This window comes from Thunnus maccoyii, chromosome 5 (genome assembly GCF_910596095.1).
Source record: "Thunnus maccoyii chromosome 5, fThuMac1.1, whole genome shotgun sequence".
Taxonomy (NCBI): Eukaryota; Metazoa; Chordata; class Actinopteri; order Scombriformes; family Scombridae; genus Thunnus; species Thunnus maccoyii.
Genome location: NC_056537.1, coordinates 12,884,777 through 12,900,786, shown reverse-complemented (window position 1 = coordinate 12,900,786; position 16,010 = coordinate 12,884,777). Strand labels below are relative to the sequence as shown.

At 40.0% G+C, this 16,010-nt stretch overlaps 1 long non-coding RNA gene across 1 annotated transcript; it reads right to left on the bottom strand.

Annotated features, from left to right (window-relative positions):
• Positions 1 to 1,046: 1,046 nt before the first annotated feature.
• LOC121897636 lies at positions 1,047 to 7,380 on the bottom strand. The gene is made up of 2 exons (XR_006096267.1): positions 6,978 to 7,380; positions 1,047 to 2,060 (listed from the first exon to the last, which is right to left on the bottom strand). It is a non-coding gene; the product is annotated as an uncharacterized LOC121897636 (long non-coding RNA).
• Positions 7,381 to 16,010: the final 8,630 nt, after the last annotated feature.

The following is a 16,010-nucleotide window of genomic DNA, read 5'->3' as shown; positions in this document are numbered from 1 at the left end:
ATGTGTAACTGTGTGAATGTGATCAATAAATTCCTGCAAAAGAGAGGCTTTATCTCAGTGAAACCTCTCTGAATAATAAAGGGTTAAAAAAACCAGAGGACTGAAGTGAGGAAGAAGAATAAACATATACAGAGAAAATAAAATTTCACTATGTAAAACGTCTCATTGAATAGATAGACTAGTTTGAGCTCAGAGTCGGAGATGTAAATATTATGAAAATGAACATCAGCATTCAGAGTTTTTTCAGCAGACGCATGTTGCTTTTAACAAATACTCTAAACCTCAGACACTATTTTCATTTCCATGTAAAGGCACACAATGAAAAATTTCCAACATATGGATGAAATACTTTCTAATTCCCTCTAAATTTCATCTAAGTAATAAATCATATGAGGATCATGATTAGATTTTATCAGTACACTGTTTGACCGTCCTTTAAGGGACAACCCAACCATCAGTCAAGCAGGACCCTACAGCTGTGTCCTTCATGAGCACATCATCGTCTCATCTGTTCCACTTCAATCAGGATACCTGTCGGTCACATGATATACGGCGTCTGACATCACTGCTGTAGTACCTTCATAACATTATGGACAAAATGTACTCTGACTTCATGCGGATGGCTCGCAGTTATGAGAAGAAGCCTCAATATTTGTTGCAACACAGGTTAAGTGTTGTCTGAGTGAAAACAATCCCACAAAGTCCATTTAGTAGCTGTTCTAGAGCTTTCAATCACAATGTATGATCTTCCTTTCAGTCCAGTTATCCTGCTGGAATTGTAAATGTTTAAATATCTATCTTGAGATCCATTTAGCAGCTGTTCCGGTGCTTTTGACCGTATACAATCTCAACTTTCAAGCCAACATGGATGAGAAGCGCTTAACGTGCCTGGAAAAATGGAAATTTTCAGTTTTATGATTGTTGGGCAAAGTCTGTTTTGCTGGGGAGAATAGTGTTATATGATTGAAAGCGAACAGCTACTAAACGGACCTTGTGGTGAGATTGTTTTCAAGGTGAAGAATGAATTTTAAATCTCCACTTGAATATATGTTTCATGAGTTCTTTATTTGCTCCATCGACACAACAGGTGACAAGACTTTTAGACATTTCTCATACAAACAATCAAAAGATCAAACATATTTAACTTCGAGAGATTATTTGTGCCATCAACAATTGAGTAAGGTGATTTTGATTTCAGATGGAGTGAATCTTCAGAAGAAATAAAGCCTCATCTCCAGGTTCAACAGGGTTCAGATGAATGTAACGTGAACATACAGTAGCTGCACTGAGAAGCTTTATTGTGATAAATGTTTCTTACTGCTGGGACATTTACTCAGGACACAAGAAAAACTTTGTATAATCTTATAATTTTATTACCACAAAATGCAGGTAAAATTCAGTATTTTAGAAATATGTAAAGTATGTTACATACACTCACTTGTTTTAATAAAATCTAAATGATACATTTTACATCCAGTTGAAAAAAAAAGTAGAGAAACTCTATAATGTGATGAAAAGCATGCCATCAGGTGTTACCAGACGTTCAAAATGCTTCAAACAACATCAAGCACAGGAATGTACAGTACATGTATATTTGAGGCTATAAGGGGCACAAAGAAGGGAAAAGTAACTATAACGAGAAGCAGGACAGCAGCTGTGACCAGTTTAGTGGATAAAGCAGCACAGGGAGTACAGTAATTTACACAAACATGACCTACTTTTTGGCTCACAAGAAGAATATATCATATTTCAGTTTATTCATGTACAGCGTCTGTACACGCTGATAGTCCACCTCCCAGAACACTGATTTCATATGGTGCTAGAGACTGGGTACAAACATCTACGTCACCAGATGAAATCAGTTTCTGAGTGCAGTATTTCACTCAACAACAGGCTTAAACCTGCAGCACAGTACATGTTGGATACAGGAAAAAAGGATGCTTGATACTGTGGGAGGAAATGTGTCATGTCTCCTGTTACTAACTGGATGCTGAGTGAAGCCAAAAGTTGCTGTTGCTGCCGTCCTGTGTATTTTCTCCTCTCCCTGCTGGATGGCGATTCTACAAACGAACAGCAGAGGGTGTGGTCATATTGCAAGTCATAGACAAAGTAGTGACCCTGCAATGATGGAAAAAAATTTAAAGTGAAGCTCATGAAGTTTAAAAGAGATATTTCTGTAGAGGCAGTGTCAGCAAAGCTTGCAGGAAACTCCCGGGTGTCTCTTGGTACTCCACCTACCTGGGTCAGCATGCAGCGCTGGAGCCAAACTCATCACAAACATCATGATAAACACTGGTTTCAGACTGAAATTATACTGCACACATCAAGATACATCAAAAAGATAAAGCTGTGCTGTTAATTTGGTACTTTTAGCATTAATAAAGGTGTTTTTTAAGTTCCCGCACACCAACACAGGTGTTTCCAAATACTGTTTAGACAGCTTGCCAGGTTGAAATTGGTGGTATAAACTATATGTACTTATAAAAATGATAACAGGGTAAATTGTCTCACCTTAAATCAAGTCCAGTTTTTTTGTACACACCCACACAGTCTAAAAGGCAAAGTCTAATCAGGTAACAAAAGTGAAAACACCTGTGTCGGTGGATTATGGGAGCTTAGCGGCTTTAAAGGAATTGTTTTGACATTTTGGGAAAAATGCGTCTTCGCTTTCTTGCTCTGACTTGCATGAGCATATTGGTACCACTCTTATATCTGCTAAATATGAAGCTACAGCCAGCAGCCAATTAGCTTAGCATAAAAAGTGGAAACAGAAGGAAACAGCTTGCCCGCCGCTATCCAAAGGTAACAAAATCTACCTTCCAGTTTGTTTATCCTCTATTTCTCCTCTCTCTTCGACTCTACCTGCTGCTGTTACATTGCATCACCTGTTGTTTCCTATCACATTTCTATGTTTTCATATAAAGGAAGTGATTTTTATAGACATAGGTGACACCATAACACCTTTTTTGACCTGCATTTAACCTTATAGACTAACTGAGCAGAGGATTTGTCCTTGGTAAGATGTCCTTTTCTCCATCAGCTTCTGTCCTTAAAGGAAAAGTTTGACATTTTTTGACTTTGATTGTACTTATTCGCTTTCTTGTTGAGAGTTAGATACCACCCAGAAAACCACAATATGTCATTTACACTTCGGTTTTTGTACAAGTTAAACAAATATGTGTTAATTATTGAGCTTTAGAGGTGACGTCACCAGATTTTTTTTTTTAACCTTTGGACAGAGTCGAGCTAGCTGCTTCCACTTTTTCTAATCTTTATGCTATGTTAAGCTAACCAGTTCCTGACTGTAGCGTAAACAGACAAATATAGGAGGAGTGGTATTGATCTATTCGGGTAACTCTCAGCAAGAAAGCTAATAATTGTCTTTAATAAAATATCAAACAATTCTTACAAAGGTAGAAGTTGATGGAGAAAACTAAGAATGAATTGACTCGGAGGCTGGTTGGACACCTGAATGCTGCTCTCTCATTGCGTCATCAGTCATCATCTTACAAGGACAAATCCTCCATTATGGTTCATCTGTAAGGTTAAACACCAGTCAACAAAGGGTGTCATGACATTGCTGGCGTCTGTAAAGTACTGCGTTCAAATGAAAAAATTGAAATGTGATGGGAAAAAACTGAGAACGGGATGAAACAGCAGCAGGTCGACTAGAAGAGAGAGGAGAATTTAGGTAAAACATTGCATTGTGGTTCTTTCTGAGCTATAGAAAGACCTGAGATTGTTGATATTACATGCGCAACATAAAGGTCTAACAGGTCTAGCAGGTCTAAAAATAATGCTTCCACATAGGAGCTGTGACTCATGTTTGTTCCCAGATGGCTTCATTTGAACAGGAGCTGAAAGGGGCTGAAGGTTTATCATATGGACGCTCTGTTCACCACATCTTCTCTTCCACTTCCTTTCTACCACATTCACGGGCCAAATCTCACCAAAATGAATATAAATCCAACACGCAGAGGCATAAAAGAAACTGAATAACGAATGTTTTCATTCACGGAAAAGATTTGTTTCAGTGCCACATCACACAAAAACAACACTGGATGAGTTAAGAGAAGGGAAATTAAATTCTGTCCACTGTTGGCAAATAGTCTGCATCACAAAAACTGGGATGATGAGTGAGCTGCAGCTAAGTGACCCCAGGATGCATCCAAAGAGAAGGGTAAGTCATCAATATGTCTCTCATTGTTACAATATTTTTGTCTTGTGTCATCAAGCAGCCGAGAATTCAGAGTGAGTCAGTCAGTCATCACCCAGTTATGAGGAAGAGAAGTCAGCGGTGACTCGTGGACGAGGAGGATATGATGATTGTAACGTATCGTTCCCCTGAGCTTATACTGAAAGGTGGTGTGTCTCTGGTTGCAGCTTCATGTTCGTACTGAAGTGAATGCTCCCCGGCATGCTTAAGTGAGTTCACACGTAGGGCAGAGCGGAGCAATTATCCTTAATGACGGAAGGTATAACCCCATGAATATGTGCAATCATGTGATCAGGAGGCAGAAAGAGGGAAAGCGGAGAATCAGTGAATCAGGTGATAGAGGTGTATTCCTGTAGAAATGTCTCCTATTCATCATGACATGAATACGAAAGGCTTGTTGATCTAACCAAAAGCAGAACTGACATTTCGGTTCCTGAGTATCGACTGAAGAATTTGCTCAGTTGGAAGTTCAAGCACATGAGGGCAGCATGAGTCAGCCACACCTTAGGGAGACATCAAGTGATTATCTGAAACAGTCACTGCAGCAGATTCAAATCATTCTTTGAATCATGCCGGGATGATCTACTTCCAAAGAAAAGTGCTTTTTTGCTCATGTAATGACAGAAAAATATCAGTTTCATTTATGAGGTCCTGAATCCTTCAGGTTAAAGTAATAATTCAATACTTTGGAAAATATGCTTAAAGGCTCCCTCTCCAAGAATTTGATGAGAAGAATGATATAACTCTCATAACTCACACTTCCAAAACCCACAAATAACACATTATACCTTGTTTGTTTAATCTGTACAAAGAGAGAAGTGCAAAAGGACAAATTGTGGTTTTACGAGGGGGAGGGGGGTCATGTGCCAGACTATTTCTTGGCTGCACGTCAGTGACTTCCTTGAGTTTTGTTGTCACCATGAGGTGCTGGTAGGTAGATTTTGTTTCACCTCCTTCTAGTCTTCTTGCTGCTGGCTGTAGCTTCATATTTAACAGAAGAAATAGAGACTGGTATCAATCTTCTCATCTAACTCTTGGCAAGAAGGCGAATAAGCTTTAAAGGATAAGGCTTTTCAATATTTTTCTTATTGTCAATCTCATGTGCAGAGCCAAACCAACAATAAAATGATTTTACTTACAAGTATTGTGTGTGTATCCAAAGCCTCATATATCATATTCTTTTGTCCCCAAAGACCTCCATTGTTGTCCAAAAACTATTAAAAACACATTATTGAGCCACACTGTTGCACTGGGTGACAAGTTCCTTCACCACAAAGATTACAGTTACAGTAGTTTGTTTAGAAATAACTCCAAAGATAATAACAGCGTTAACGTTTTCAGTCTTCAGTAGATCCGTTTACAGAGCTTCGCTAGCTTGTTTTGCGACGTATCACAACCTCCTGACTTTCTTCTACCTTGTTAATTTCTCAAAGCACTTCAGTACAGTTGGCCTGGCTGGGCAGTTGACCAGATGGTGGAAACCCATCCCCAACTGTCTCAAATTATAGGACCTTGAAGTTAAGTCACATGTAGGACCTTAATTAAAGGACCTTGAAGTTAAGTCAGTCTACCTCCTTGTCTTTATATCATCTATGATCTAAACACTTGAACAAGTACTTGCATCATGGGCCAAAACAACTCCTCTGCTTCCTGGATTTAATGCAATCAACCTTGTGACAGATGAGTCATAAAAAAACATTTCCTCGTCATTTTGAAGTAGCAGCAAACACAAACACCAGTGGACGGCCTTCTGTTTATGAAAACATCAACCACAGTGATGTTTATGTATGAGGACGAGAGAACGCGACAAATGTATTTATTTTTGTCAAAATATGGAAAATAAATGTGACTGTTTGATGTTGGAGGATGAGTAACCGGGGGATTTTATAGACTTGCCAGTTTGCCTTTAATTAGTCTAGACCTTTATCGCCTAGCCTGGGATCAGTGACAGTGCAGACAAAGGAAGACTTCATCACACGCAGGAATTAAATGACAGAATGAGGTTTGCTGGGGAGTGCGTTGTGTAGCTATAAATATATCTGCATCGATGTAGGACACGATCCAGGTGTGGTCACCTGGCACTCACAAGCGCAGCAACCAGATTTGAGAGCAAAAGAGCAAAAATGTGGGCAGAAAGTGCCGCATGGATACACACACAAACCCACAGCAGTTCAATAAAACGTTGAAGGATGCTGAGGCTTGAAAGTCAATCTTACAAACCCATCAAGTGGCAGCATCACATTAATCTGTGAGAACAGACGGAGAGGGAAAGTGATTTCTCTGAGAGATCTAAGAGGCAGAAAGATTACAATCTAATGTTTGTATCATTGATCACTAGATAGTTACTTAGTGAAGAAGCCTCGCTGGAGCTCCACCTGGAGAGATTGCTGATTAATCTCCCTGCCACCATAACCACAAACTTGTTCATTGTGTTCGTGCCAGAGTTGTTCACTTTTATTAGAGACAAAACCGTTGTTAAGACAAACAAGCCCTGACAGCAAGTTTCTAAAGAAGTGGTAGATAACATCACTCAGCACGGCTACAGGTGACTGACTGCTGTTCAAAAATAGGCTGAAAGTGAAACTGCTGTGTCACTTTCTGTAACAACTCACAGAATTGTGCAGTTTAACATGACTTGTGAATTAATAGAATTGAACGTGTAACAGCATCTGTCTCCTCATCACGCTGATTTACTATTAATTTAGAGAAAATGAACACACACAAACAGACACTAACCTGTTGCAAATGATCCGTCACTTACCACACGATGGATGATTTCCTCCCTGGAGACGTTTTCACACTTGCTGCTCCGACTGAAAGCCGGTCCCGCCCCGTGCTGCACTGAAGTGTCCTGTCTTATACTGTACTGTTGGTGCTGTAGTCCTCAGGGTTGGTTTCACAGTGTATGTATGTGTCTGTATGTGTGTGTGTGTGTGTGTGTGTGTGAGTGTGTGTGTGTGTGTGTATGATGAACACACTGAGCGACAGAGGAGTTATGAGATGGAGATGCCAGGGAGAGCACAGCCCCCTTGCCTCTCTCTCTGCTCTTTACAGTCAGTGTGAGCTGTTCATCCACTGCTCTGCCAGAGTCATTATTGAAACTGAGTCAACACGGCTTCCCACACATGCCCCCCCCCCTTTATAACGCACACACACACACGCACACACACACACGCAGATAGACTCCACTGTAATAATATCTATATTTACAGTTAGTTTTAAGGACGTAAACAGTAAAGATGTGAATGTTCTGACAAGATAAAGTCACAGAGCATATGAAATGTAGAGTGGAATCTGCTTAAAGGGGACAAATCATGCACATTTACAGATCTATATTTTTTAACCTGGGGCTCTACGGGACTATCTTCGTATGATTTACAGATTAGAAAAACTCCTTATTTATCTCATACTGGCCCTTTATGCAGCCCCTCAGTTCAGCCTTTGTCTGAAACAGGCGGTTTTAGCTCCTGTCTCTTTAATGCCTCCATCCCCCTTAGAAGGTTCCTCTCGGCAGACTTCCGCCGGCTCTGGAGGAAACGTTAACAAACTATGCGACAAACCGCGACAAACCATCACAGTAGGATTTCACTACTTTTTCTCGTTCTTTACTCGACACGTCAACGTCTCAAATACATCCGTACATGTTCGAGATGGAATCTGATCTGAAATTTGCGAGTGGACAACGACACACGGAAAAACTTTAACAACAACCTTAGCAACCAAGACTACGGAACGGCCGTTTACGGGCATGCGCGATGAGCCGACGTCAGCTCATCAGCAAAATTGAAACAAAGAGCAGGCTGAAGCCCTGACTTTTGACTTGAAGGGAGCATTTCTATATACGTTAACCTCAAGTTTTGGAATTTTTACTATGTTCAGCCGCAATATCCGACATTATAACAGTATATAAATAACACAAAATTAAAAAAAAACATAATATGTGCCCTTTAAGTGCTCGCTCTCTCCCTCTCTCTTTCTCGCACAGACGGATAAACTGCACTGTACCAATATCTATATTTACAGAAACTTATAAGGATGAAAACATTGCAGATATGAATGTTTTAACAGTCTTAACAAACAAGTTCTCACAAGAGAAACTGTCATAAATCCTATAAAATTCACAGTATCAGCTTCTCAGTTGCTCACTCACACACACACACACACACACACACACACACACACACACACACACCCACACACACCCACACACACATAAACGTTACACACCCAGCATGACAAAGCATCTTTGGTCTCACCAATGCAAACAAGCAATTACTCCATTTACACACTTCATCCACAAAATCCCTCTGATTTATTTCCCTCCATTGCTCATATCTGAAAGTCTATAATGCTGTGAAAACACCACACAACAGTATTTTTCTTTGGTTTCCCTCATTTATGGCCAGATTAAATGAGCAAAACAAATTGTGCGCAGAGAAAACAGGACTGTAGTTTGGTGTAACTAGCCACAACTTGAAGTATCCCATTATAATCAGAACAACACGGCTTATACAAACTCTGTAACTTCCTCCATGCGTGCAACCGCACAAACTGGGAAATTCCCCCGGCTGTGGGGAAAGGCACGGATGAAACAGTATCCGTATGGTGATGGCAGGTGAGAGGGCACGACTCACAGAGCAAGAATCTCACCCTGCATTCCTCTGGTGTGACAGGAAATGGAATAATTGTGCCTCTGTCGAAGACCAAACACATAGTACACTACTCACAAACGCCCCGGCCCCAGCCCCCGCCAACCAGCACGTGCTTCCTTCCCAGTATCCGCTCCTATATGGTGAGTCAGCTGACCACACAATGAGTCGCTCTCTCTCTTACATTCATGTCCATCCTGAAGATGCCAAAGAAAGTGGCTGCGAGGCGTCCCATCAACGTTCTCACCCCTCACCCTGATCTCCTCCTCATCATCACTACAACATCGTCCACACTTTGATCCAGTTGTCAATCATCTAACGTCTTCCTACAGCGGTGTGTGCACCTGCCACTCTTTCACTTTCCTCCCAGCTGTGTGTGAATCAGCAGCCGCAACATTGCAAGGAATGCCTCTCTGAATGTCTGCGGTGCCACAGGCATCCTCCACCCGCTTCCCAACATCCTGACCATCCTAATCCTCCCCAGCTGCCGAGGACAACTTGTGTATAAAGACTCTGAGAGTGAAAATATCTCTCCTCACTTCACTCTGATACGCTCTCTCTCTCTGCTTCTCCTCAGTCTTCTGTTTGTGTAACTCTGACAACCAGCTCACAGACATGTGCTATATCTAGACCGTTTGAGTGCAGATTTAGCTGCCGTGACCCAGCCTGCTGAACTGTCAAGTGCTCAGTTGTACTTCACAGTCTGCTCCTGACAGAGAGCTACATCAAGATAGCGTGATTGGAGGCTGTTTTTGTTTGTATTTGTCTGGAGAACATGAAGCAGAAGTAAAAGACTCTAAGCATTAATGCAATATTTTGACATTTTGGGAAATACCCTTATTTATTTTCTTGGTGAGAGTTAGATGAGAAGGTTGATACCACTCTTATATCTGTAAGTTAAACATTAAGCTACAGCCAGCAGCTGATTAGCGTAGCTTAGCATAAAGACTGGAAACAGGGGTAAACAGCTAGTCTGGCTCTGTGTGAAGGTGGCAAAATCTGAGACTGTCCTCCCAAGAAAAACAACACAATAGATCGTAGAAACGACATGTAGTTACGTTTGAGTGACAGATGTCATCTAGCAGCTGTAATAATTATGACTGGGAGCAGTGGTACAGTAAAGATGACATCTATATATTTAGATAAATTTCTACATTCAGAGGAGGAGGTGGTGGATGGACGTTATAATGCAGCAGTGGACCGCTGTTTGTTTCCTGATTCCAATTACGAGTCCGGACATTTTTTTAAAAACCGTAGCTACAATCGTCCCCCAGTCTTAACCTTGTGGTTATTATTGTAGCTGTGACAAACAAAGGTCGCCTAACATTAGGGAAGTAGTAACTTTAACCCACACCACATGTTCCTCTAACCTTACAGGTTTTTCAAGTCCGTCTTAAAACAATGGTCAGGGGTCCAAGTGAACATTGAAATATTTTTCCTTGTTGTAATAACTCCTCCTGTTCATAATGACCATTAGAAGATTACTTCATACTGCAGTTACAGTGTAAGTGATGGAGGCCAAAACCCACAGGCCTCCTTCTGTGCAAATATTTAAAATGATCTTTATCGGAAGGTAATATGAAGCTTCAGCCGTCCAAATTAGTCAAATCAAGTAGATATCTTTCAACATTACAGTCTTTTCACTGCCAAAGTCCCTCTTTTTGTTACTTTACTTCCACCGCAGCTCAACAGGGAAACACTTTCTGAGGTAACTTCAGATAAACTTTTAAATGCATTTTTGCACAAAATGACTGTGTGGACACGCTGTGGATTTTGGCCTCCATCACTTTGAAAGGGATCTATTTAACGGCCAGTATGAACAGAAGGAATGATTACAGCAAGGAAAACCTCTTTCAATGTTCATATGGACACCTGACAGTTGTTTTAAGACAGACTTGAAAAAGTGTCAACCCACTCTTTAACAAAGTGATCATTTTGTTACAGTTTTGGAAAGCACAGATAAATTACGATGTCCCGTCGATTACTGCAGATAGAGGCGCCAGATTAAAAAAACACTTCTATGAGATGTTCTGGTGTGCACATGTTCAAAAAATTTATTTGGTCGTTTAATCTAGCGGACTTGTTGGAAAATCTGCACGCCAGAACCTCTAAAGCTCACTAATCAATACATTATATCTCATTTTCTTAACTGGTATGAAAACTAAAGTATAAAAAGGACAAGTTGTGGTTTTATTGAGCGTTATGTGCTGGACTGTTTCTTGGCTGCATTGCTAAGCATCAAGTTGAGACTGCAGGAAGTCACTGCACCAGGCCAACAATGTCATAACACCACAGTGTTTTGTTTTTGTACTTGTTTTTACAGTTCACGCACACGTTTTTTCCCCTTGTTTCCTGTCTTAATGCTAAGCTAACCTAACCAGCTGCCGTCTGTAGCTTCATAATTAGCGTACACACATGAGAGTGGTATCAAGATTCTCATCTAACTCTCGGCAAGAAAGTGACTAATCAGTAACGAGTGGTTTTCAGCACATAAAACCCCCTGTAAAACCACAAATTGCTGTTTTTAAACTTTTTGAACAGACTAAGCAAAGGAGATATAATGCGTCATTAGCTTTAGAGGTGCTGGTGGGAAGATTTTGTTACTTTTGTACAGAGCCATGCTAGCTGTTTCTCCCTGTTCCCAATCTTTATGCTAAGCTAAGCCAACCAGCTGCTGGCTGTAGCTTCATGTTGAACTGACAGATATACGAGTGATATCAACCATTAACAGGATGATATTTTATTCAAATATTACTACTGTATGAATAGACTGGAAACACAGCAATGGGTGGATGGGGGGGTGTGGGGTGGTGGGAGGGACTTGGTTGGGGGGGCAGGTGAGGACTGACAGGGTGGGTGAACAATGACTGGATGATTGAACAGGTGGAGATGAGTTGATGACAGAAAGGTGTAAGGAGAGAGAGTATGGGAGGCATCTTTATTCCTACTCCATATGTTTTGAAGAAAAATGGATGTATTATCTATAATGTATGTTAAAAAAACAACTCAATAAGTAAGTAAACTGTATGTAAATAAATACAAATATTATAAATATGAAAAATATATATAAATATTATAAATAAATATTAAGTTGCAAAATAAAAAGGTACTGTTGCAAGGTTGCAGCAGTATATTTCTGTATCTATCTGGTTGCATGACTTGGGCCATGTGGGACTGGTAAAGTAATATCCCATCAGACGTCATACTCTCCCTCGAGTTCAGCGGGCAAGGCGACAAGAGAAAACACAAAAAGACAAGCAGCGTTATGTAACAATCCTACTCGAGTAGTCTGCAGGCTTTAGACACGTCCTTGGTAACAATCACTATAGCACCACCAAAGAAAGGACAGGATTGCATAACAAGCAAACTCAATGCCTTTCAAAAGGAGCCAGAGATCTGAACCCTCATACAGTATAACCATAACCCACGTACAGTATATACAGGTGATACTGTGAAGATTTGGGTCTTTATAATGATATATATAACAAAACATTTCAGCAGCAACAGCTCTGATTAATTAAAAAATACATGAAAACTGTGCAGCTTTACAGTATTGTTTTGTTTGTTTCAGCAAAAAGCCGTATACACAAACCTCCCACGCCAACAGCTAAAGAGATGAATAGTTTCTCTTCAAATGAGCAATGTGTCCTTACATTTGTATGATGTGATTCTGGTGAAGACAATATGTAAACCAGTAGCTTTCATGTGAGCGTAATGTGAGTTATTTTGTGGTATTTCTGACTACTCTGAGTGGCTGCTGAGGTTACAGTCATGGTCTTCTCTCTGTGGGATGAAACTGAAACAAACACACACCCTCATCCTTTTCTGCTGTTTTTATTTTATTTTGCCCTAAAGACACTCTGTTGAACTTACATCTATTCACTCGCTGTACTAACCTTCCCAATCCAAGTACGTGTGTCCTTCAGAGAACTCTACGTATTATAAATGCTACAATTACTTTCTTTTTTTCCTGCTCAACAGGCTTAAACATCTTGCGGAAAGATGTGCACTGCTAACATTTCAAACATAGAAATATCTGAGTGTTTTCACCCCAGATGTACCTATTATGAAACAGCCACTATTTGAGAAAATGTTATTATTCCTCCTGTCCTGATGTGAGCCCTTCCTAACATGACTCCAACGGAAAAGATGGGGAGCAAAATCCAAAGTCCTCATTCTGTGTAAAAATGCATTCTGAAATCCAGACTTCAGAATAACGATATCTTAAATCTAAACAATATCTAATATCTAAAGCAGTTATATAAGAGGAAACAGGTGCACTTCTCCTGCAAATTCAGTCTGGTGGTCTGGTGGTTCGGCCTGCCTTTAAAGAAAGCAGTTTATGTTCTTCAGAACAAAGTCAGGAAAAAAGGCGGCACTGCACAGTAGAGAGAGAATCCCCTCATGTATCGGTCTTTTAGATGAATTTATTGCCAATCAATGGGCTGACAAATCCACTGACGTGTTTTGGCATAAAGCCTTCCTCAGAGGTGATTACTTTATTTCCTTTTACCCTTTACCCTTCTACCCTTACCTCTCTGTGTATGTTACCTTCATTCATTACTGAGTTTTACTTCCTATGAGGCATTAAAAGCTGCTCTAATCAACATTTCTATATTTACAATAGGTGAAATGACTGCAGGATGTGTAACATAAAGGAAGTCACATCTAGAATATTATATATAGAGACGACCGACTCTGCAGCTCCCTTCACCTTTAGAAAGCTTTTGAGTGTTTTTCATCTCTTTTTTTTGGTTTTACAACCCACAACTTTACTGTTTTGATTCACTCTCAAATCTCTCATAAGTGTTGTTTTCAGCAAAAGAGCCATGATAAACCCGCTGAGCGTTCCCTCTCCAGCAAGTTTGGCAGACGGAGCTTGTTTTACTACTTGTTATGTTGCCCTCAAGTACCTAAATAAATAAACAATTCAATTATTGCTGTTTTAATGTATTTCTTTCACTGGTGATATATTGTTTCTTCCTGGCATGAGGCACAATGTGACTAATATCACAGCTCGCTAGCTACCTGTTTCCACTGTTGCACACTTACTCTACACTACAGTTAGTGTATTTTTGCAGAAGTAGAGAAAAATAGAGCATATAAGGGACAATTTTACCATTTGCATTGTGTTGCAGGATATGTTCAGACGCCATTAGATCAGAAAAAAACAGATCAAACTCACACAAAACCATGTACATGCAGACCAGTGCTATTTTCAAAAGGGTGTTCTCAAATGCAATTACATAATGTTTAACACTCACCACTCTTGTGCATAAAGCCACAGATAAACACTGGTGAGCTGGCTGCTGCTTCCTCTGTGGATAATGAAAGAACTTGACGTCAGGTCTGGTCTGCAGACCACAGCTTCACTTCTGTTTTACACTCCTGGCTTTTCATGTGCAGTTGAGTGGATGAGGCTGTAATGGTAAAACAAACACTTTTAACGTCTGCCTCAATCCATCACTGTCTGTACAAGTCCTCCCTCAAGGCGTGGACATGAAACAAAGCTATTATAATATATGATAATGTAAATTGGATTTGTAAAATGGAGGCTTTGACAAACTACCAAATACAAGTGGTGCAAGGTCAAACTGAACTAGATGACTTCATGTAGAAAGGCTGAAAAAGAGAAGGTGAAATGTTCAGAACTTCCTCTAAAATGTCATATTTTCAGAAGCACAGTATTAAGATTTTCTGGCATTTTAAAATATGTTTCATAAAGTCTCATTGGACGTCTCTCAAACCAAATGATGAGCATATAACCCTTTAATTTAACATGTAAATTGGCAAAACTGAAGCTTTCACCCAGCTCTTTATAGTCTGCAACCACATACATGCAAACGCTCACTTCCTCTTCAAAATATGCAGGAAATGTTGTACCTAAACTCAGACAAACAGACATCACATGTCAACACTCAGCACGCAAGTCCTCCATTTAGCTGCATTGTGGTTTTCACCAAATTTAGGAGCAGAAAGACACTGAAATTGGATACCGTTGATTTTCTACAGACACACACAGACACACGCACAGAGCATCTCAGTAAACTAAACATTCACACCTTTGTGTTGCTGCTGTCAAGACTCCTTACAGGGAAAATGGAAAAAGATCAGCCACTGAACTCGAGGAAAGATGAACAAGGGGCTCTAACAGCAGGGAATCCCATCCTTCCTGTCTAGTGAATTACAGATGAAGTAAAGGTCATGAACAGCAGCCTGGAGCTGCAGGTAGAGGGCCCTCTACTGGTGAATCTCATCTTATCAGTGTTGTGTTTGATGTAGAGCTCCTGCTGTGGCTGGAAAACTGTGTGCTAGACAACGATGGTCAGGGCCCGACATCAAAGAATTACACTTAAAACTGCTCTAAAGATTCAGCTTAGAGGTACTTGAAGCTGAGTGTGAAGAATAATAAATATTTATCAAATGACTTATGCTGCATTCACATCATATACTGTAGGATGGATGGGAGAGATGATAAAGATTTCCACATCAGTGACTTGTGAGGCAAGTGTTCACATTTTCAAGACAGCTGCATGGTTACAGGGTTGGAGGATTAAAACACTGTGTATTGACATTATAACAGCATATCTATTAAATTTGGTTTTAATGACACTGAGTGATGGTTTTTGGCTGATGTGAGGCGTCTGTGTTTGTTTAACTTTCAGGCACTTGCACAGTAAGTGTCCAGTTTGATATATCAAAGCTTCCCAGTCAAAATTATTCCTTCGATGTTGATGTGAATGCTATTTACAAGTTGGAAATTTGCAATTACAATAACTCTGATATGACGTCAATGCAGCATCACTCCTACTTATAGCAACGTGTAAAAAGTAACCTTTAAGAATCACATGATTAATCCCATGTATGCTCAGAGGAGGAAGAGCCAACCAGATTTTAAAAAGTCCTTCCATTTTACTGAGTGATGTTATTCTGCAAAAATATATGTGATTTTTAAAAACAAACTTATCTTCCTGTTCTCTTTACATACAACCTAATAGATTCACGATTTATAAATAGGGAATTAATATATGAGGATTAAATCAGATTGACAAGTGCAGACAGTAAAGATACGAGGAAAGTTTGTGAAAATAAAATCACAAAGGCAAAAAAAGAAGTTTCACAACATTCTTGCAAATGTTTAAATG